Source organism: Cervus elaphus, chromosome 18 (assembly GCF_910594005.1).
Source record: "Cervus elaphus chromosome 18, mCerEla1.1, whole genome shotgun sequence".
Lineage (NCBI taxonomy): Eukaryota > Metazoa > Chordata > Mammalia > Artiodactyla > Cervidae > Cervus > Cervus elaphus.
The window spans coordinates 17,725,305-17,744,635 of record NC_057832.1 but is presented as its reverse complement, the minus strand read 5'-3'; the positions used below and the strand labels follow the sequence as shown (position 1 = coordinate 17,744,635).

General features: G+C 38.9%; 1 protein-coding gene across 2 annotated transcripts in view; it reads left to right on the top strand.

Annotated features, from left to right (window-relative positions):
* The window catches only part of ABCA13 (ATP binding cassette subfamily A member 13), a 379,106-nt gene that overhangs the window by 316,114 nt on the left and 43,661 nt on the right, over positions 1-19,331 (top strand). The window lies entirely within an intron of this gene.

The following is a 19,331-nucleotide window of genomic DNA, read 5'->3' as shown; positions in this document are numbered from 1 at the left end:
GTAGTCATAAGGGATCCTTCTCCCCAGATTCCACCATTCCCACCTTCCTCCTTCTTCCCCTCTTCTTCCTCTTTTCTGGAAGAGCTAAGATGGTGAGTGTACAACACATAGAAGCCACATCCATTGGAAACTGAACAGACACTGCCTTTCTCTGTCATTACACTCTGATCTCCTCATTCTGTATTTCACGCTGTCGCTTTAGTGCAAGTGTCTCTCCTACACATTTCAGCTTTCCTCTGCGTCAAACTTGGTGGAATAAATTAGAAGCATCTGCAGTGCAGCGGTGCAAGGCGGAGCCTCGTCCGTGCCTGACCGCAGGGTGTGGGCCCTCCAGGAGAGCCGGGCAGGCTTCTAGAATAAGGTCTGCATATGTATTCTTCATGCCCACCTTCTGTAGCAGGAATGCTGGAAGTGCATTCTGAGAGAAAACAAACGCTATAATCCGAAATACTTCTAAGAATCAAGAAAACAAGCAAACTAAACATACACCACTATTTTAACATCCTCATGGAAGTAATTGACATTAATATTGACTTCCCAGACATATTTTTATGATTGGAGACGAGATGATTTTGGTTTTTCCTTTCTAGTTATTCCAATAACTTGATCTCTACCTGCTGTTGGTGTTCGACCCTAGAGTAATGCACAGGAATGCACAGTACTGTCTTCCCCGCCTCAGTAGTAGAGATAGTCATCCAAGATATAATTCTGATTCCTTGTTTATATCAAAATCCTTTTGGATCCGTATCTTCTTATTCATGGATACAAGAGTGAGATGCAATTAAGATTTGAATTTTAAAAAAGGTTATCCATTTATTCCCATACCCTTTTTTGCATAGTTGATCTTTATTGATTTGAAGTGACCCACTTACCATTTAATACACTGTTAGGTTTATTTATATAAACTTGATATGTTTCTGTGCTTTAAGTTTCAAACTCGTTTGCATTTTCTGGCACAAATTCTATCCTACATCTTTCAGACTATGGTTTTATAATATGTTTTATGATCAAAGCAAGTTCCTTCATCATTAACTATCAGAATTTTCCTGTTGTGAAATCTACATAGATGTAAAGACTTGTTAAAACATTGAAAATATTGATGATTCTGAGCCTTCTTATTTAGGACTATGGTTGCTACACTTCTTGCAGTTCTCTAGCAATTCTTCATTAAATTTTAACATAACCTACGTATTTCACATTCTGGATATGTCTTCATATTCTATGTAATTTGATAGCACTGTGAAAGAAATTTTCCTCCACCTATACTTTTAATTGATTAATGTTGCTATCCAAGGAAACTAATTTTTTAAAGCTGTATCCATTTTGTTAAATTATTTTATTTGATCTGTCATTTTCTTAGTTGAGTATCAGCATTTTTCTTGGTAGAGAAAAATATTACTTCTTATTTTCTAATATTTATATATCTAATATTTGTATCTCTGTATTTTATATGATTGAATTTATTTGAACTAGAATTATGCTAAACCTGCATATGTAATAAGTATGTTTTACTAAGAACTCACTTTTCTGAATTTCTCCATTAGGAATGATTGCTGATTTTATCTAAATCATGAATATCAGTGATCTTTCATCATTTGGACTGTATTATTTTTCATATTTTTAAAGGAATACATGTGCACAGTGGTTAACTTACTGTTCAGTGTCTGTAATATTATGATTATGTAAATAATACTTGTAGTTGAGCCCTTTTCTTTTTTGCACTAAAAGTCTTAATGAAGACTCTATGGGTTCTTTTAATCAGTAAAGCTTGCTTCCTTTGTTGCTTAGACACCTTCTTGATTTTTTTTTCTTTTCTAATTTCCCCACTTGTGTTTCTTTGTTATCTGTTTCTTGGTCTTCTTTATTCAGCTGTTATGTCTCCTAGAATGAAACATTTTCTCTTCTCTTTTCAGCATCTTTATTTTCTAGTTCTACTTTCTGGGAGATTTTCTCATCTTTTAATGTAGTCTTTGCTTTTACATTTTTACTGATTTATTCTCTGTGGTTATTTATTTATTTACAAAGCATGACATTCTATTTGGTTTTTTGTTCACCTCTCATTAATCCAGAGGTGACTGGATCTTTTTCCTCTTCTAACTTGATCATATAAAGAGATTTTAGATTCAGACTGTTGTTAAATTTTTGTATTGTTCTTTCTTTTTTAAAGAAGAACATGCATGTGTGTTGCGTGCATCACTTATTTAGGTATATGCCTGTTTTAATTTGTGTCAGTGCTGTTCATCAGCTTTTTCATTTATATTTATAGTGTCTAATCCTACCTAGGTTTTGTTTGTTTGTTTTGATGAAGGATAACTGGGATGTGGGGATACATGTGTTCTGCTTACTGGAGTGTCAGAGACTGGCCTTCGTGATGAAAGACAGCCTGGGTGTACGGACGTCCGCAGCTCCCATGGCCTTTCTCAGAAGCTCTGGATGCTGCTGCATTGCGTTCTGACTACCAGCCTCACTTTGCTTCCCTTTCAGATATTTGTATTGTCTTATTTTCTTTCCCCTAAAATTTACCAGAACAAGCAAGAAAACAAAACCTATTAACTATCCTTCTAGAATTAGAGAATTCTTAGTGTTTTCATTTGGGGTTATGTTTAGCCCTCTCTCATACATTTTTAAATTAAATTCAAGAAGATAATTTTGGTTTCGTTACTGTCCTTCTTTATTTGAAGTTATGACCTGTTATTCTCATCCTGGGAGACTTTTTATTTTATTTTGATGCTCTTTTACCTGCCATTTGTCTCCATGGACTAATGTTTCTCTTTCACTGAGGCTGTTCCATCTCATGTTCTGCAATTTCTATGAAATTGTCTACATATTTCCTAAATGTTTCAGACACCCTCTTGATGAATTTCCACTCTTCAGCACTGTTTCTAGGGGATATCATTTTACTTCTCTTAGCAAAGGCGTGCTCTTCCTTAAGTTGATGTTTCTTGGGAGCAGTGGTGAGCAGGCCCCTCTACGCGGGTGGGACTGGTGTGTAAAGTTTAGAGATGGCTGCAGGAGAGGGCTGGTCGCAGGTCCGTGTGGGTGGCCGGCAGGTTTTTCCCTGTTGGTCCCTTGTGCTGAGGGGGCATTGCTTCTCGCCTGCGCTGCCGTGTCCTGCGGCTCTGCACCAGGGCAGAACATAGACACCAGCTGGGGCTCAGGGGCACCTGAGGTTTCTGGGCCCTGTCTTCTGGTGGCTGCTCTTCTTTCTTCTCCGACCCAGGATCCAGGTGCTGCGTCTGTGGGTGGGGGAAGGTGGATGTAGGTTTACCTACCTTTCTTCGCATATTCTCTTCTGTGATTCAAATCCTAATTATGAACTGGGTTTTTTAATAGTTTCTTAAAATCCAAGTCCTTTGGTTATAACTATTAAGATGCCCTCTAAGATTATTACATTTGCTTCTCTGTATGAAGATATTTTGTTGAATTTTATGGGCTTCCCTGGTGGCACTGGAACCTGCCTGCCAATGCAGGGGACATAAGAGACGTGAGTTAGATCCCTGGGTTGGGAAGATCCCCTGGAGGAGGGCATGGCAGCCCGCTCCAGTATTCTTGCCTGGGAAATCCCATGGACAGAGGAGCCTGGGGGGCTACAGTCCATGGGGTCGCAAAGAGCCGCACATGACTGAAATGACTTGCACACACGCATACAGAGGCATTTTAAGGTAAACATTATGTATGTAATTTTTAAATGGAAGTTTGACCTCTGGTTGTAACTCTGACAAGGTTAAGTGAGAATTGATGTGGATTAATGTGAATTAATATTTTTTTTTCTCCGAGATGTAGGCAAGCTTCAGTGGTAACCAAACCAGGAGAGAAGAGTTGAGGAGAAAAGAAATAGGCCAAATAGTTCTGGGAACATAGGGCCATAAATTTTGAACAGGGGCATTGAAAGAAGGTTGAAAAGTGTGAGTCAGGATTCTCTGAAGACTGAAGTGTTAACCAGCAGTAGAGTTGCAAACTGAAAACCAAAAAACAAAAATACCATTGAGGGCAGAAGATTAGGGCTTTATTGTTGTTTCTTCTTTTTTTAGTTTTATTTTCAGTCTTATGTTCCCTGCAATATATGCTCTTTTCTAAAAGGGACTAATGCATCATATTTATGTTATTTTTCCGTTTTCTTCCTAGAGAAAACTGTAAAAGATAAATAGGCATCCTGAGACAGACAGGGATGAAGTTGTGCTTTTGATGTAAATTGTTGCCTTTGAATATGGTAGATGATTACCCAAATTATTTAGCATAAATAGTAAACATTTGGTATCTGTAACGACACTGATGTATTGTGATTTCCATGGGGAAGGATGATGCTTTTTAGCCTCAAGCTGTTACCTAGGTCACAAAGAGTATATTTTAAAGGCTGTGGGCTTTGTATGGATACTCCTTAATACTTTGGTCTAAAATATCAGTTTCCTTTTTGCATTCTTTTTATTAGGTAAATAATTTTTGTGATGTTGCTTCAGCATTTGTCATCCTCATTTTAACTGTTTTGGAATATGCAGTGCATACATGTAGTAGAAATACTCAAAGACTGTAGGTTATAGGGTAACTGTGTTCCCCAATGGGCCAGTACCCCTCTGAAGGGTTCATGCTTCAGTTTGTGCTCCTGTGTGCCTAGACATTGTGGAGGGAGAGGGAATGAATGGGAGTTAGTCATTAGCATCTGTTTCTCAGTTTCTGAAATGGTAATTGGTCTTCCTTTCGGCTGCCAGCCTGGGGTCAGGGGGGCCATTTCTATTTCCTGGAAAATTTCATCCAAATGTAAGTTTATTTGCTTTGATATGGGCAAAATAATGTCTTCTTATTGTTTTACTTTCCTCTGTATTTGTACTGTCATTGTTTATATTTCACATTTCAAGCTTTGTGATTTTATCTTTTCTTTTCCTAGAGGAATGGATCTTTTATTTACTTTTTTTCATAAAATTGGCTATTTATTTGTTCTGTTTTTTGTTTCCATTTATTTAATTTCTGCTTTATATTTATTCTTTCCTCCAATGTCCTTTTAAATTTTCTATAGCATTTTTAGTATGCTGCTTAATGCATTAATTCCAATTATTTCTTCTCTGTTATTGAAAATTTTAAACCCATGAACTTTCCTCTGATCATTGTTTTTGACAATATTCCGTGTATGATTTCATTTTGTTATTTTCCATATATTTTGCACAGTCATTTGATTTTTCATTGTGGAAAGAGCTTTTATTTTGACATTTCAAAGTTGTGCAATGTTTTGTTTTTCTGCTGGTTTTATTTCATTCACTAGGAAATTTTCACATGCCCTATTCCTTCTTGGTCTGTTTGTTTCTGTTGAGCGTTCCTTTTTTATTTTCTGCATGCTTCACATTTCTTCCGACAATTTTGAGGGTTTTCAGACTGTGTTCAGAGTCTCTGGTTTCTTCTACAAATATAATTGTATATAATGCTTAATTTTTTACTTTATAGAGACTATTATCTCCTCAGTATAAACAATAGCAAAGTCCATACATTCCCAATTTCAGACATCACCCTCTCTTTTCTTTTTTTTTTTTAATGAATTTTCTCCTTTCACTTTTCACCTCTAGCATTTTTTGAGCGGGGGGTGGTGAACATGGCATCCTGATGTGGGAGTGAGAATGGGAGAAAAGCAGAGACTTTGGTGTGACTCGGTTGTCAGAGCTTTACCGGCGTCTCCACGTGAAACAGTATAACTCATATATTAGCTTTTTTCTCTGACCTCTAAACTTGTAAAATAACAACCTTGAGTTTTCCAGAGTGTTTTTTCTTTTAATTGAAGAAAATATGTTAGAGTTTCTGAGACTCGAAAAACTTTAAAGAATGCCATAAAATTGAGGCATTACCATCTTATGTCTACTGTTTATCAACAGCTTATTAGCACTAAAAATGAAGTTATTTTGCTAATAGTATTATTTGCAGCTTGTTATTTTTATGAGACTCAGTAGATTTTGACACATGACATAGTAAAATAACTTACACTTCTAATGTAGGAATTATTTTAAAGTCTCACATTGAGAAAATAAAAACCATAGCACCTTTGCCTGTCCCTGCTTAAATGTTCCAAATATTAAATAGGTAGGTAGAGAAATAGGGCTTTCCTGGTGGCTCAGAGGTTAAAGCGTCTGCCTGCAATTGCGGAGACCTGGGTTCGATCCCTGGGTTGGGAAGATCCCCTGGAGAAGGAATCCCCTGGAGAAGGAAATGGCAACCCACTCCAGTATTCTTGGCTGGAGAATCCCATGGACAGAGGAGCCTGGTGGGCTACAGTCCACGGGGTCGCAAAGAGTCAGACACGACTGAGCAACTTCACTTTCACTTTTTTCTTTCTTTCAGAGCATACAAACATTCCCAATTTGTCATTTTTTTTTATGAATGTCCTGGTGTTTTAGTATTTCTTTATATGAAGATTCATTATAAAACTCTATTTTTTCTTTATATATATATATATGATTGGAGTACAGTTGATGTGCAGTGTTGCAGGGACACAGCAAGGTGATTCAGTTGTAGATACACACAAATATTATTTTTCAGATTATTTTCCAGTATAGGTTATTTATTTCAAGATACTGGCCATAGTTCCCTGTGCTGTACAGTAAATCTTTGTTGTTCGTTTCATATCTGTTCTTTTTAATTAGAAATCTAGCATTCCATTAGTACTGAGTCAAGGTGGAATCAAAATGTCAAATTTTTTTAGCCTTGTATAATTTTAAACAGAGATACCCACTGTTAGAATAATTTAAACTATTTAAAGAAAAAAAAAACACTCTTCCTGACAATATCTATTATAGTCAGAAATAGATATTCTATTTCTACTCATAGTACATTTAATATAATTTGAGCCCACATAGGTACAAATATATGCAAGATATATTACAATTATCCTGTGAACCAGTAACACTCAGGCTTACTGTCCTGACTCTGTGAGCGCACCGATGATGTATTTAACCTTTAACCCTGACCTGAGGAGGAGTGTGTATGCTGAAGTGATGCTGAGGACATGCTGGTCTCAAGTGGTTTCCCAGGTGGACCAGCACATCTCATTTGATGTCTTACATCAAGTGAGGAAGTATTCAACGGGCAGTCTCGTGACAGTGCAGCAGGAAACAGGTAGAATCCCAGTGTTTGTTCTTTGGGAACAAGTCTTGAATGCATTCACTTCATCTTTCCTGGAGTAAATGCCTAGATTGGACACTTGTGCACCAGCAATGTATCTAAGTCAATGAGCCACTTTATTGCCAGAAGCTTGTAGTGTTGTCTTGGGCAGGAAGGCAAAATCTCAGCCAAAGAAAAATATGATTGGGTATCATTTTACTGTTTTGAAAGGACATTACTTAATCAGGTTGCTGGCTTCTCCCTTTATCAGTTGCAAAGACATAATAAAAATAAATACAGGTCATAGCTTAAGTACTCCCTAAAAGAGTGACCATGTTCTCTGAATGTTGCAGGTGTGCTTGTGTTTAAATATTGATCTGAAGGACCTCAGAGAGCTCTACTTGTAGTAGACGGTAGAACATGTGTGGTGTGTGTGGTGTGTCTGTGTGTTTATGTGTGTGTGTGTCTCTGTGTCAGTGTGTGTGTTTATGTGTGTCTGTGTGTTCATGTGTGAACCAGGGGAATGAATTTATTCTGTCTTCAGAGAAGGCACTAAAACATGTTACTGATTCCCATTGAAGAAACAAAGCAACATGTCAGTGTCATGTTCACTCTAAAACCACATCAAGTCATCATGGGGGTTCAGCTCCCGGAAATCCGGTTGTTGAGTTTGTTCTTGGGCTCAGGGTTTCTCCTGATATGGGGGTTCAGCTCCCAGAAATCCAGTCTTTGAGTTTGTTCTTGGGCTCAGGGTTTCTCCTGACATGGGGGTTCAGCTCCGGGAAATCCGGTCGTTGAGTTTGTTCTCAGGCTCAGGGGTTTCTCCTGACACGGGGCTCACGTCCAGGAGTCGGTGAGACTGTCTCAGTCCAGTTGCTCAGGAATCATGTGTGGAGACAGCCCTGCACTCTCTTGATGGCAGAGTGGGGGTAAATCAGTGGGTAACCTTGCAGTGAAATGTGGACGGTGTCAGCAAAACATCAAGCATTTTGAGGGCAAACAGGTATAAAATACTGACGGGAAAGCAATCAAACCAGGGCCACCAAACAGTTCTTTCTTGGCTCTTTTTGACCTATTTTGGCAGCTTACAAACTGCTGATAATACAAAGAAAATTAACTGACTGAAGTGAAAAGTGAAACCTTGGTAAAACCTTTTCCAACATTAAACCACTGGTTTGGTAAAGACCTCTCAGGATGCTCCAGACATTTTATTTAATTTTCAGAATTTCGTGCCCTGTTATTAAATAAAGAGAAAAATAGCCTAGTCAGCATGCATCGTGGTAAAAGCCACTAAAAGTTCATTCTTATGTCAGACCTTCAACTGAAAAATGCCTTGCCTTTCCTATCGGCACGAGAGCATAAAGCATACAGTGTTATGACCTTCCTTACTAGTTTGAGATAACTGAAATGCAAGTATGTGGAAACTGAAAAATAGATGTGAGCATTTTCCAATAGCACATAGATGTGACTGACAGTGATTTTGATTTGGAAAATGTTTGGTTGGCATCACTCAGAGATGAGTTGGGAGATTAATATCCGCAGGTTCATCTTCTTTTAGGTCAGCTAGAGTGAACTCTGGTTTGGTCCTGTACTCTGGCCTTACTCCATAGCTTCGTTGTCACATGATGCCCTTTTGTACATTCAGGGTGTTTTTTTCTTTTTTTTAAAAGTAGCTTTTATTGGGGTCTAGCTGCTTTGCAGTGCTGGGTTAGTGTCTCCTGTACAGAGAAGTGAATCAGCTCTGCGTATACGTGTCCCCTCTTTTTTGGATTTCCTTTCCATTCAGGTTGCCACAGAGCATTGAGTGGGGTTCCTTGAGCCACATGGCAGGTTCTCATTGGTTATCCATTTCATGCATAGTATCAGTAGTGTATATATGCCAATCCCATCTCTCAGTTCATCCAATCCCCACTTCCCCCCTTGACATTCATATGTTTGCTTTCCACATTCGTATCTCTGTTTCTGCTTTGCATATGAGATCCAGCCGTTGAATCTAGGAAAATGGTATGTGCATGCATGCTAAGTCGCTTCAGTCATGTTGAATTCTTTGTGACCCAGTGGACAGTAGCCCATCAGGCTCCTCTGTCCATGGGATTCTCCAGGCAAGAAATACTGGAGTGGGTTTCCATGCCCTCCTCCAGGGGATCTTTCTGACCCAGGGATCAAACCTGCATCTCTTATGTCTCCTGCATTGGCAGGTGGCTTCTTTACCACTAGCATGACCTGGGAAGCCCGAAAAAGTGGTATAGATGTATGTTTTCACAAGGCTGTGCCCACTCTGTCTCTGGTTTATAACTTGATGTCATTGAAAGTGAGTTATGTTCAAGCTGAACTTGAGGTGTCAGGTTGATCTCTTCGAGGCCCTTATTTCCCCCCAAATTTTGATAAAAAATGTTTTCTAGTTACAGAGCAGGAGGTATTTAAGCTAATGAAATAGAGCTAGGGAAACCTCGACATGCTTTGACTTCATGTGTCTTCAATGCTGTTTGAGTATCTAGCTCCACTGTGGTTCAGGAGCCCCAGAGGGATGAATGCCAATTCATAATAAAAACTGTAGAACTGATGAACATCCTTTGCCAGATGTGAGCAGGGAAGTGATTCCTTCTCTCTCAGAGCAAATGCAAGCATTTTAATAGCATAGCAGGCAGAAGATGCCCTGCTCCAAACGGAGAGGGTGAAAGTGCTTTTTCTCACTCCATTGTGAAATCTTGTCCTTAGTTAAAAACTATCAGTCCTGTGTGACTAGAGATTAGGCAGCAGTCACTGGGCTAAGTAACAAGTAAGTCTGAAAAGAAAAAGGACCAGACTCTTTCCATGGCTGGACCCCTGCCTCCCCAGCCCACCATCACTCACCTGCTCTCAATTGTTCACCTCTTCCCAAGTTCAGAGATACCAACACTGGCACTAGTGGTAAAGAACCCACCTGCCAGTGCAGTAGACATAAGAGACATGAATTCAATTCCTGGGTCAGGAAGATCCCCTGGAGGAGGGCATGGCAACCCACTCCAGTAGTCTTACCTGGAGAATCCCATGGACTAGGAACCTGGTAGGTTACAGTCCAGAGGGTCTCAAAGAGTCAGACATGACTGAGTGACTAACACTTCCACTTTCCCAAATTCAAAGATACCAACTGCAGGGTCACAGGCAGGGTGTGGGCAGAAAGTCCTGAGCCCACTGAATATTGAAAAAGGTAATTTAAAAAGCTATTCCATCTCTTTAGATGGTTAGAATGTTTAAATTCATACAAGCTTCGTATTGTTAAATTGTCAAAGACTTGAGATGGGGAAAGTTGTTACAGGAAACCATGAAAACTTAACTCCTGCAGAATTTAAGGTAAGATTCCTGGATTGGGACGATCTGCTGGAGAAGGGATAGGCTACAGATATGCAGATGACACCACCCTTATAGCAGAAAGCAAAGAAGAACTAAAGAGCCTCTTGATGAAAGTGAAAGAGGAGAGTGAAAACGTTGGCTTAAAGCTCAACATTCAGAAAACTAAGATCATGACATCTGGTCCCATCACTTCATGGCAGATAGATGGGGAAACAGTGGAAACAGTAACAGACTTTATTTTGGGGGGCTCCAGAATCACTGCAGATGGTGACTGCAGCCATGATCCTTCGAAGAAAAGCTATGACCAACCTAGACAGCATATTAAAAAGCAGAGACATTACTTTATTGACGTAGGTCCGTCTAGTCAAAGCTATGATTTTTCCAGTAGTCATGTATGGATGTGAGAGTTGTACTATAAAGAAAGCTTGAATGCCAAAGAATTGATGCTTTTGAACTGTGGTGTTGGGGAAGACTCTTGAGAGTCCCTTGGGCTGCAAGGAGATCCAACCAGTCCATCCTAAAGGAAATCAATCCTGATTATTCATTGGAAGGACTGATGCTGAAGCTGAAACTCCAATACTTTGGCTACCTGATGTGAAGAACTGACTCATTGGAAAAGACCCTGATCCTGGGAAAGATTGAAGGCGGGAGAAGGAGAAGACAGAGGATGAGATGGTTGGATGACATCACTGACTCAATGGACCTGAGTTTGAGTAGACTCTGGGAGTTGGTGATGGACAGGGAGGCCTGGCATGCTGCAGTCCATATGGTCACAAAGAGTTGGACACGACTGAGCAACTGAACTGAACTGAACTGAACCCACTCCAGTATTCTTGGGCTTCCCTTGTGGCTCAGCTGGTAAAGAATCCGCCTGCAATGTTGGCGACCTGGGTTCAATCCCTGGGTTGGGAGGATCCCCTGGATAAGGGAAAGGCTACCCACTCCAGTATTCTGGCCTGGAGAATTCCATGGTCTGTGTAGACCATGGGGTTGCAAAGAGTCGGACACGACTGAGCAACTTTGACTTCAGTTCGCTTCTTAAACACTAAAACTTGTGTTGTGTGCTGTGCTTAGTCACTCAGTCACGTCCAACTGTCTGCAACCCCGTGGACTGCAGCCCACCAGGCTCCTCTGTCCGTGGGGTTCTCCAGGCAAGAGCACTGGCATGGCTTGCCATGCCCGACTCCCAACTCCTGGGCTGGGATCTTCCCAACCCAGGCATTGGACCCAGTTCTCCCGCATTGCAGGTGGATTCTTTACTGTCTGAGCCAGCAGGGACTTATAAATTAAATATGCACAACAGTTTTTGAAATGGAAACTTTGCATTGAGATATGTAACACCTAGGACTTGTCAGTGTATAAGGCTTGGTGGGTTTTCATAAGGTTAGCCCACCCAGATAAGCACATAAGCAAGAAATTAACCTTTGCCAGGACCGAGAAACCACTGTCATGAACTCAGTCAAGAGCCCTCATCTAAACTAAAGCAATATTCTGACTTTTATCACCCTAGATTATGGTTCTTTTGTTTGTAAACTTTATAGAAATGAAGTCATCCAGTGTATGCTTTGGTGAGTGGCTTCTTTCCGGCAGTGTTTTATTTGTGAGATGCATCCATCTCACGAATGTGTTGCAGTAGTTCACTTGGTTAATATTGGCAGAGATGTGTTGTGAGCATTTATTGTCATTGAGTTGCTCAGTCATGTCCAGCTCTTTGTGGCCTCATAGACTGCAGCATGCCCGGCTTCCCTGTCCTTCACCGTCTCCCAGAGTTTGCTCAAACCCATGTCCATTGAGTCCGTGATGCCATCCAGCCGTCTCATCCTGTCACCACCTTCTCCTCCTGCCCTCGATCTTTCCCAGCATCAGGGTCTTTTTCAGTGAGTCAGCTCTTCACAGCATTGCATTTGTTGGGGAACATATAAGGCATTCCAGTTGTATACATAGTAAGAAACAGGGCTATTCGCATGGAGCAGGTGCGTTTTCAGCCCTTGTGGATACTGACAAACTGTTTTGCTATATGATTCATATACCATAAAATTCACACTTTTAAGTGTAGAAATTCGGTGGTTTTTAGTAATTCACAAAGTTATGCAACTGTTTCTACTAATTCCATATCACTTTCATCACTTTTTTCTGGGCCATGCTGCTTGGCATACAGGCTCTTATTTCCCCCACTAGGAATCAAACCTGTGCCCCCTGAAGTAGAAGGGTGGAGTCTTAACCGCTGGACTGCCGGGGAAATCCCCATTGTCAAGTAGCCGTTCCCTGCTGTCCCTCCCCCCTTTGGCAGGTCCCAGTCTCCTCTCTGTCTCTGTGGATTTGCCTGTTACAGACGCCTGTGTAAATGGAGTCACGCAGTATGTGGCCTTTTGTGTTAGCTGCTTTCGCCTGGCGTGTTTCCAGGGTTCATTTGCGTTGTAGCCTGTGTTTGTCCTTTACTCCTTTTTATGACAACAGTACTTAGTGGCGTGAATCTATCAGATTTTGTTTATCCATTCATCAGTTGAAGGACATTTAGTTCTCTACTTGTTTTGCTTTTATGAGTAAGCTTCTGTGAACATTAATGTACATATTTTATCAGACATAGGTATTCAGATCTATTGAGTGTATAACCAGAAGTGGAATACTGGGTTATATAGCTAGGTATTTAAGCATAGCATTTGAGGAACTGCCAAACTGTTTTCCAAAGTAGCTTCACCATTTCTGGTAGTCATATATGAGGGTTCCAATTTCTCTACATCTTCACCAGTATTTACCATGTTTCTTGTTTTTTATTATAGCCATCCCATGGGATGTGAACTATATATTATTATGGCTTTCACTTGTGTTTCTCTAATGACTAATGATGCTGACAATTTTTTCTATGCGTATTGGTTATTTGTACATCTTCTTTGAAGAAATATACATTCAGATCCTTTGAACATCTTTCAAATTGGGTCACTTTTTTTTTTTTATTATTGAGTTGTATGAGTTGTTTACATTCTAGAGTCAGTCCATTATTAGATATATGATTTACAAAAACTTTCTCCAGTTGCATGGGTTATTTTTTATATTCTTGATAGTGTTTTGAAACAAAAAAATAAATTTTGATAAAATTTTAAGATGTTTAAAGTGCATATGGTGATGACTTGATATACAGTATATACTGTGGAAAGATTTCTCTTATCTGCTTAAAGAATTCATATATTACAAACTAATTTTGAATCCTGAAGTTTTACTGAATTTGGTGATTCATTCTAACAGTTTTTTTTTTTTAGTAGAGTCTGGATAGATGCTGCCTTTTCTATTGTTGCTTATCCTTTTTGTGTCATATCTAGGAATCATTGCTTTCTTCACGATCAAGAAGATTCAGGCATATGTTTCCTTCTAGGGGTTTCATAATTTTTGAAGTTTTTTTTTCAATTGTGAGTTAATTTTTACATATGGGTGAGGTATGGATCTAATTTTTTGCCATACAGTATTTACAATATTCCCTTATACATTTTTCTGTTTTTGTAAGTTTAATACTAATGCCTCTTCTTTAGTTTAATACTAATGTCTCCTCTTTAATTTTGATTTCAATAATTTGAATCTTCTCTCCTTTTTCTTTGGTCAGTCTAGCCTGTGAATCCTGTTGTATTTTTTCAAAGAACCAACATTTTGTTTTGTTGATTTTCCCTATTATTTTTCATATTTTCTTTCATTTTCATTTTTGTTGTGCTTTTATTTTTTCCTTTCAGATTGCTTTAGACTTAGCTTACTGTAATTTTTCTAATTTCTTATTGGGAATGTTAGGTTATTGTTTTGACAGTGACTTTCTTTAATATATATATTACAACTATTTCTTTCCCTATATGTACTTCTTTAGATGAATCTCATAAATGTTTATATGTTTTATATTTAATTTAGTCATCTCATAATATTTTATAGTTTTATTTCTTTGGCATAAAGTTCTTTCTTTGGAATATCGTTTTCTTGGGAGCATGTCATTTAAATTTTATATATTTGTGGTCCTCTCAAATTTCCTTCTTTATTTCTAATTTCATTCTATTGTAGTCAGAAAGCATATATTCCATGATTTCAATCCTTTAAAATTTATTGATATTTTTTTCGTAAGCTCACAAATATTCTATCTGGACAGTGTTTTCAGAGCATCAGAAAGGAACATCCATCTGCTGCCGTGGGTGAGGGATTCTATAAACGTCTCTCGGTCCAGTTGGTTATAGCGTTGTTCAGGTTCTCTGTTTCCTTCTTGATTTTTCTGTCTGATTTTTCTATCCATTATCAGATGTGATATACTGAAGATCCCAACTTTTATTGTTAAATTGTTTATTCTTCTTTCAGTTTTTCCTCATGTATTCTGGGGCTCTGTTCTAAGGTAAAAACATGTTAATATTTGTTACGTGTTCCCAAGGAATTGATGCTTTTATTATTATGTGTTTTTCTGTGTGTCTGTCAAGTTTTATACTACAATTTCTTTGGTCTGATGCTAGTATAGCCACTCCAAAATGCTTTTGGATACCATTTGCATACTATATCTTTTAAAAACTTGTAAAACACACACAGCATAAACTTCACCATCGTGACAATTTTTAGGAGTACAGTTCAGTATTAAACTATGAAAAGATATGGAAGAAACTTAAATGCATATTACTAAGTAAAACAAGCCCATCTGGAAGGACTATATTTTGGTGTAATTTCAACTATATGGTGATCTGTAAGAGTCAGAGCTATGGAGACAGTAAAAGATCAGTGGTTTCCAGGGAAGAGGGACGGAGGGGTGAACAGGCAGAGTGCAGAGACTTTAGGGCAGTGAGACTGACCTGGGTGCTTCTGTGGGTACCTGACATCATGACTCTGACAAAACCCACAGCATGCTCAATGCAAAATGCAAACCCCAGTGTGGATTGTGGGCATTTGTTAACAGGAGTGTCAGTCAGTTTTAACCAATGTGCCATAGCAATGAAGATAATGATGGGAGGGGGGTGATTCTAGGTGACCTCCTTCATCCTCCTGTACTTTCTATCCCACTTTCCCATAAACCTCAACCACTCTAAAAATTAAACCTATTAGTTAAAAAAGTAATTACCTCCTCTCTTCTTTTTTGATATTGTCATTTTATCTCTGTGTGAAAGTGTTAAAGAATGAAAACAATGGCAGACTTGTATGGGCCACATAAAGGTGTTAGAACTGGTTCTGTAGTCAGTTCAAGGCAGCGGTGCCTTGCAGGGTTTAGCTTTAACATCTACAAAATGGAAAATGGTGATTAAAAAAGAAGGTGGGGGGCTGAAGGGACAGGGAAATGAGACATGACTCATACATGCATGTTGATCTAAAACAAATAGACTGCTGATTATTTTTCCAGCAAGGGTGGGTTTTGGGGATCATCAAAGAACTTATAATCTGGGGTCTGCAACCATGGCAGTGCATTGGCAAGTCCCCCTGTGAAGATGCAGAAAAGAAAGCTTTTATAGAGTGGAAGGGAGGGTGGGTGGGGCAGTAACAAGGAGCCTACAGCTGACTTTCCATTGGCTGAGTCCAGGTGGGAAGAGAGTCTTTCTTCTCCCAGTGGGCTCGGCCGCTGTCACAGGGCTTGAGAGCTCCCCCTGCTGGTCTCCTATGTATGTTAGTCACTTAGTCATATCTGATTCTGTGACCCCATGGACTGTAGCCCACCAGGCTCCTCTGTCTATGGGATTCTCCAGGCAAGAATACTGGAGTGAGTAGCCATTCCCTTCTCCAGGGGATCTTTCCAACCCAGTGATCGAGCCGGGTCTCCCACATTGCAGACAGATGTCTTGCTATCTGAGCCACCTTGACTAACTCTGATTAAGGTTTCTGTTTTCTTTTATTTTAAATATACCAAGAATTATGAGGTTACCTTTGAGGATATTGGAAATTTCTAGAACTAGATGTTAATAGTAATTATGATTGCATAGAATGCTTTTAATATTCCACTAAATTTTATACTTAAAATGTAAAATGGCTAAAATGATAAGTTTTGTATTATGTTTTTTACCACCATGAAAAATAAAAAAGAGGATAGAAAAAAGTTTTTGAGTGAAATTTTTTCAGAGGCAGTGGTTCAAAATAAAACCTGATGTTGCGTATTGAAATAAAAAATTCTAATATGCTAGTAAATTTGTTGAAAAAGATGCACACTACTATATGTCTTATGAAATCTCTTAAATACACTGATAAAGAAAGTTCCTAAGAGTGATTGAACAGATGAACATATTTTCTAAAGAGTAGCAAAAATCAGGCTGAAATAAACTTTTGCTATTTGAAATTTAGGGAAAAACTGTTTGATGGATTAAGGCTTACAAGATTAGGAACAAAAGCAAAATGAAATGGGAAACATAAAATTTTACACAAAATTTTACTCAAAACCAAATTTTCTTGCATTGTTTACTTATTACCAGGTACTTGTACCACTTAAATACAGATTAAAACATTCAGTCAGTTCAGTTCAGTTGCTGCAAAGAGTTGTGTCTGACTCTTTGTGACCCCATGGACTGGAGCACGCCAGGCCTCCCTGTCCATCACTCACTCCTGGAGTTTACTCAAACTCATGTCCATTGAGTCAGTGATGCCATCCAATATCTCATCCTCTGTCATTCCCTTCTTCTCTTGCCTTCAATCTTTCCCAGCATCAGGGTCTTTTCCAAAGAGTCAGTTCTTCTCATCAGATGGCCAAAGTATTGGAGTTTCAGCTTTAACATCCATCCTTTCAGTGAACACCCAGGACTGATCTCCTTTAGAATGGACTGATTGGATCTCCTTGTAGTCCAAGGGATTCTCAAGAGTCTTCTCCAACACCACAGTTCAAAAGCATCAATTCTTTTGCATTCAGCTTTCTTTATAGTCCAACTCTCACATCCATACATGACCACTGGAAAAACCATAGCCTTGACTAGACGGACCTTTGTTGGCAAAGTAATGTCTCTGCTTTTTAATATGCTGTCTAGATTGGTCATAACTTTCCTTCCAAGCAGTAAGCATCTTTAATTTCATGGCTGCATTCACCATCTGCAGTGATTTTGGAGCCCCCCAAAATAAAGCCAGCCACTGTTTCCACTGTTCCTCCATCTATTTGCCATGAAGTGATGGGACTGGATGCCACGATCTTTGATTTCTGAATGTTGAGATTTAAGCCAACTCTTTCACTCTCCTCTTTCACTTTCATCAAGAGGCTCTTTAGTTCTTCTTCACTCTGCCATAAGGGTGGTGTCATCTGCGTATCTGAGGTTATTGATATTTCTCCCAGCAATCTTGATTCCAGCTTGTGCTTCCTCCAGCCCAGTGTTTCTCATGATGTACTCTGCATATAAGTTAAATAAGCAGGGTGACAATATGCAGCCCTGACATACTCTTTTTTCTATTTTGAACCAGTCTGTTGTTCCATGTCTAGTTCTAACTTGCTTCCTGACCTGCATACAGATTTCTCAAGAGGCAGATCAAGTGGTCTGCCTATTCCCATCCATTTCAGAATTTTCCACAGCAGTCAAAGGCATTGGCATAGTAGGTAAAGCAGAAATAGATGTTTTTCTGGAACTCTCTTGCTTTTTTGATGAGCCAGCGGATGTTGGCAATTTGATCTCTGGTTCCTCTGCCTTTTCTAAAACCAGCTTGGAAGTTCACGGTTCACGTATTGCTGAAGCCTGGCTTGGAGAATTCTGAGCATTACTTTACTAGCGTATGAGATGAGTGCAATTGTGCAGTAGTTTGAGCATTCTTTGGCATTGCCTTTCTTTGGGATTGGAATGAAAACTGACCTTTTCCAGTCCTGTGGTCACTGCTGAGTTGTCCAAATTTGCTGGCATATTGAGTGCAGCACTTTCACAGCATCATCTTTCAGGATTAGAAATAGCTCAACTTGCATTTCATCTCTTTCACTAGCTTTGTTCGTAGTGATCCTTCCTAAGGCCCACTTGACTTCACATTCCAGGATGTCTGGCTGCAGGTGAGTGGTCACGTAATTGTGATTATCTGGGTTGTGAAGATCTTTTCTGTATGGTTCTTCTGTGTATTCTTGCCACCTCTTCTTAATATCTTCTGCTTTTATTAGGTCCCTACCATTTCTGTCCTTTATTGAGCCCATCTTTGCATGATATGTTCCCTTGGTATCTCTAACTTTCTTGAAGAGATCTCTAGTCTTTCCCATTCTGTTGTTTTCCTCTATTTTTTTGCACTGATCACTGAGGAAGGCTTTCTTATCTCTCCTTGCTATTCTTTGGAACTCTGCATTCAAATGGGGATATCTTTCCTTTTCTCCTTTGCTTTTGGCTTCTCTTCTTATCACAGCTATTTGTAAGGCCTCTTCAGACAGCCATTTTGCTTTTTTAGTCATTGAATGACTAGATTCACTTTTTTTTTAATGAAAGATGCTCATAATAGCTTCTGTAGTAGTCATGATTTCTCAGCAAGTTTTTCTTTACATAACGTTTCATTTTGAAGCTGTAAATTTTCCTTTCTGAAGTGTTCTCAGGAAAATTTATAGACTTTATGATTCTATCTATGTAAAAATGCAAAGAAAGATGTCAGTGTTTCATGTTAAATGTGATCACATTTGAGTAATGTAAAAATGTCCATGATGAATATCTATTAATAATAAAATAAAAATAAAACAGAAGCTCTTTTCCATTAAGTAAGTACAATTTTGTATAATCCTCAGCATGTACTCATGGAGCATTGCTACACTTAAAGAATTAACAGAATATTAATGGTAGACATTACTATTAATGGTAGACATTAACTGAGGACTGAGACCATGAGTTTTTCTTTTAGATCTCTATTTTTCTGTATGTTCAATCAGATATATATATTATTGCTATCATAAAAGTGATTTTTTAAAAATCTGATATTGAATGATAGCCTCACCATGGATTTATTAGATGTTCATACAAGTTGTTTTGGTTGGGGGAATAATAGCTGTGATGGCC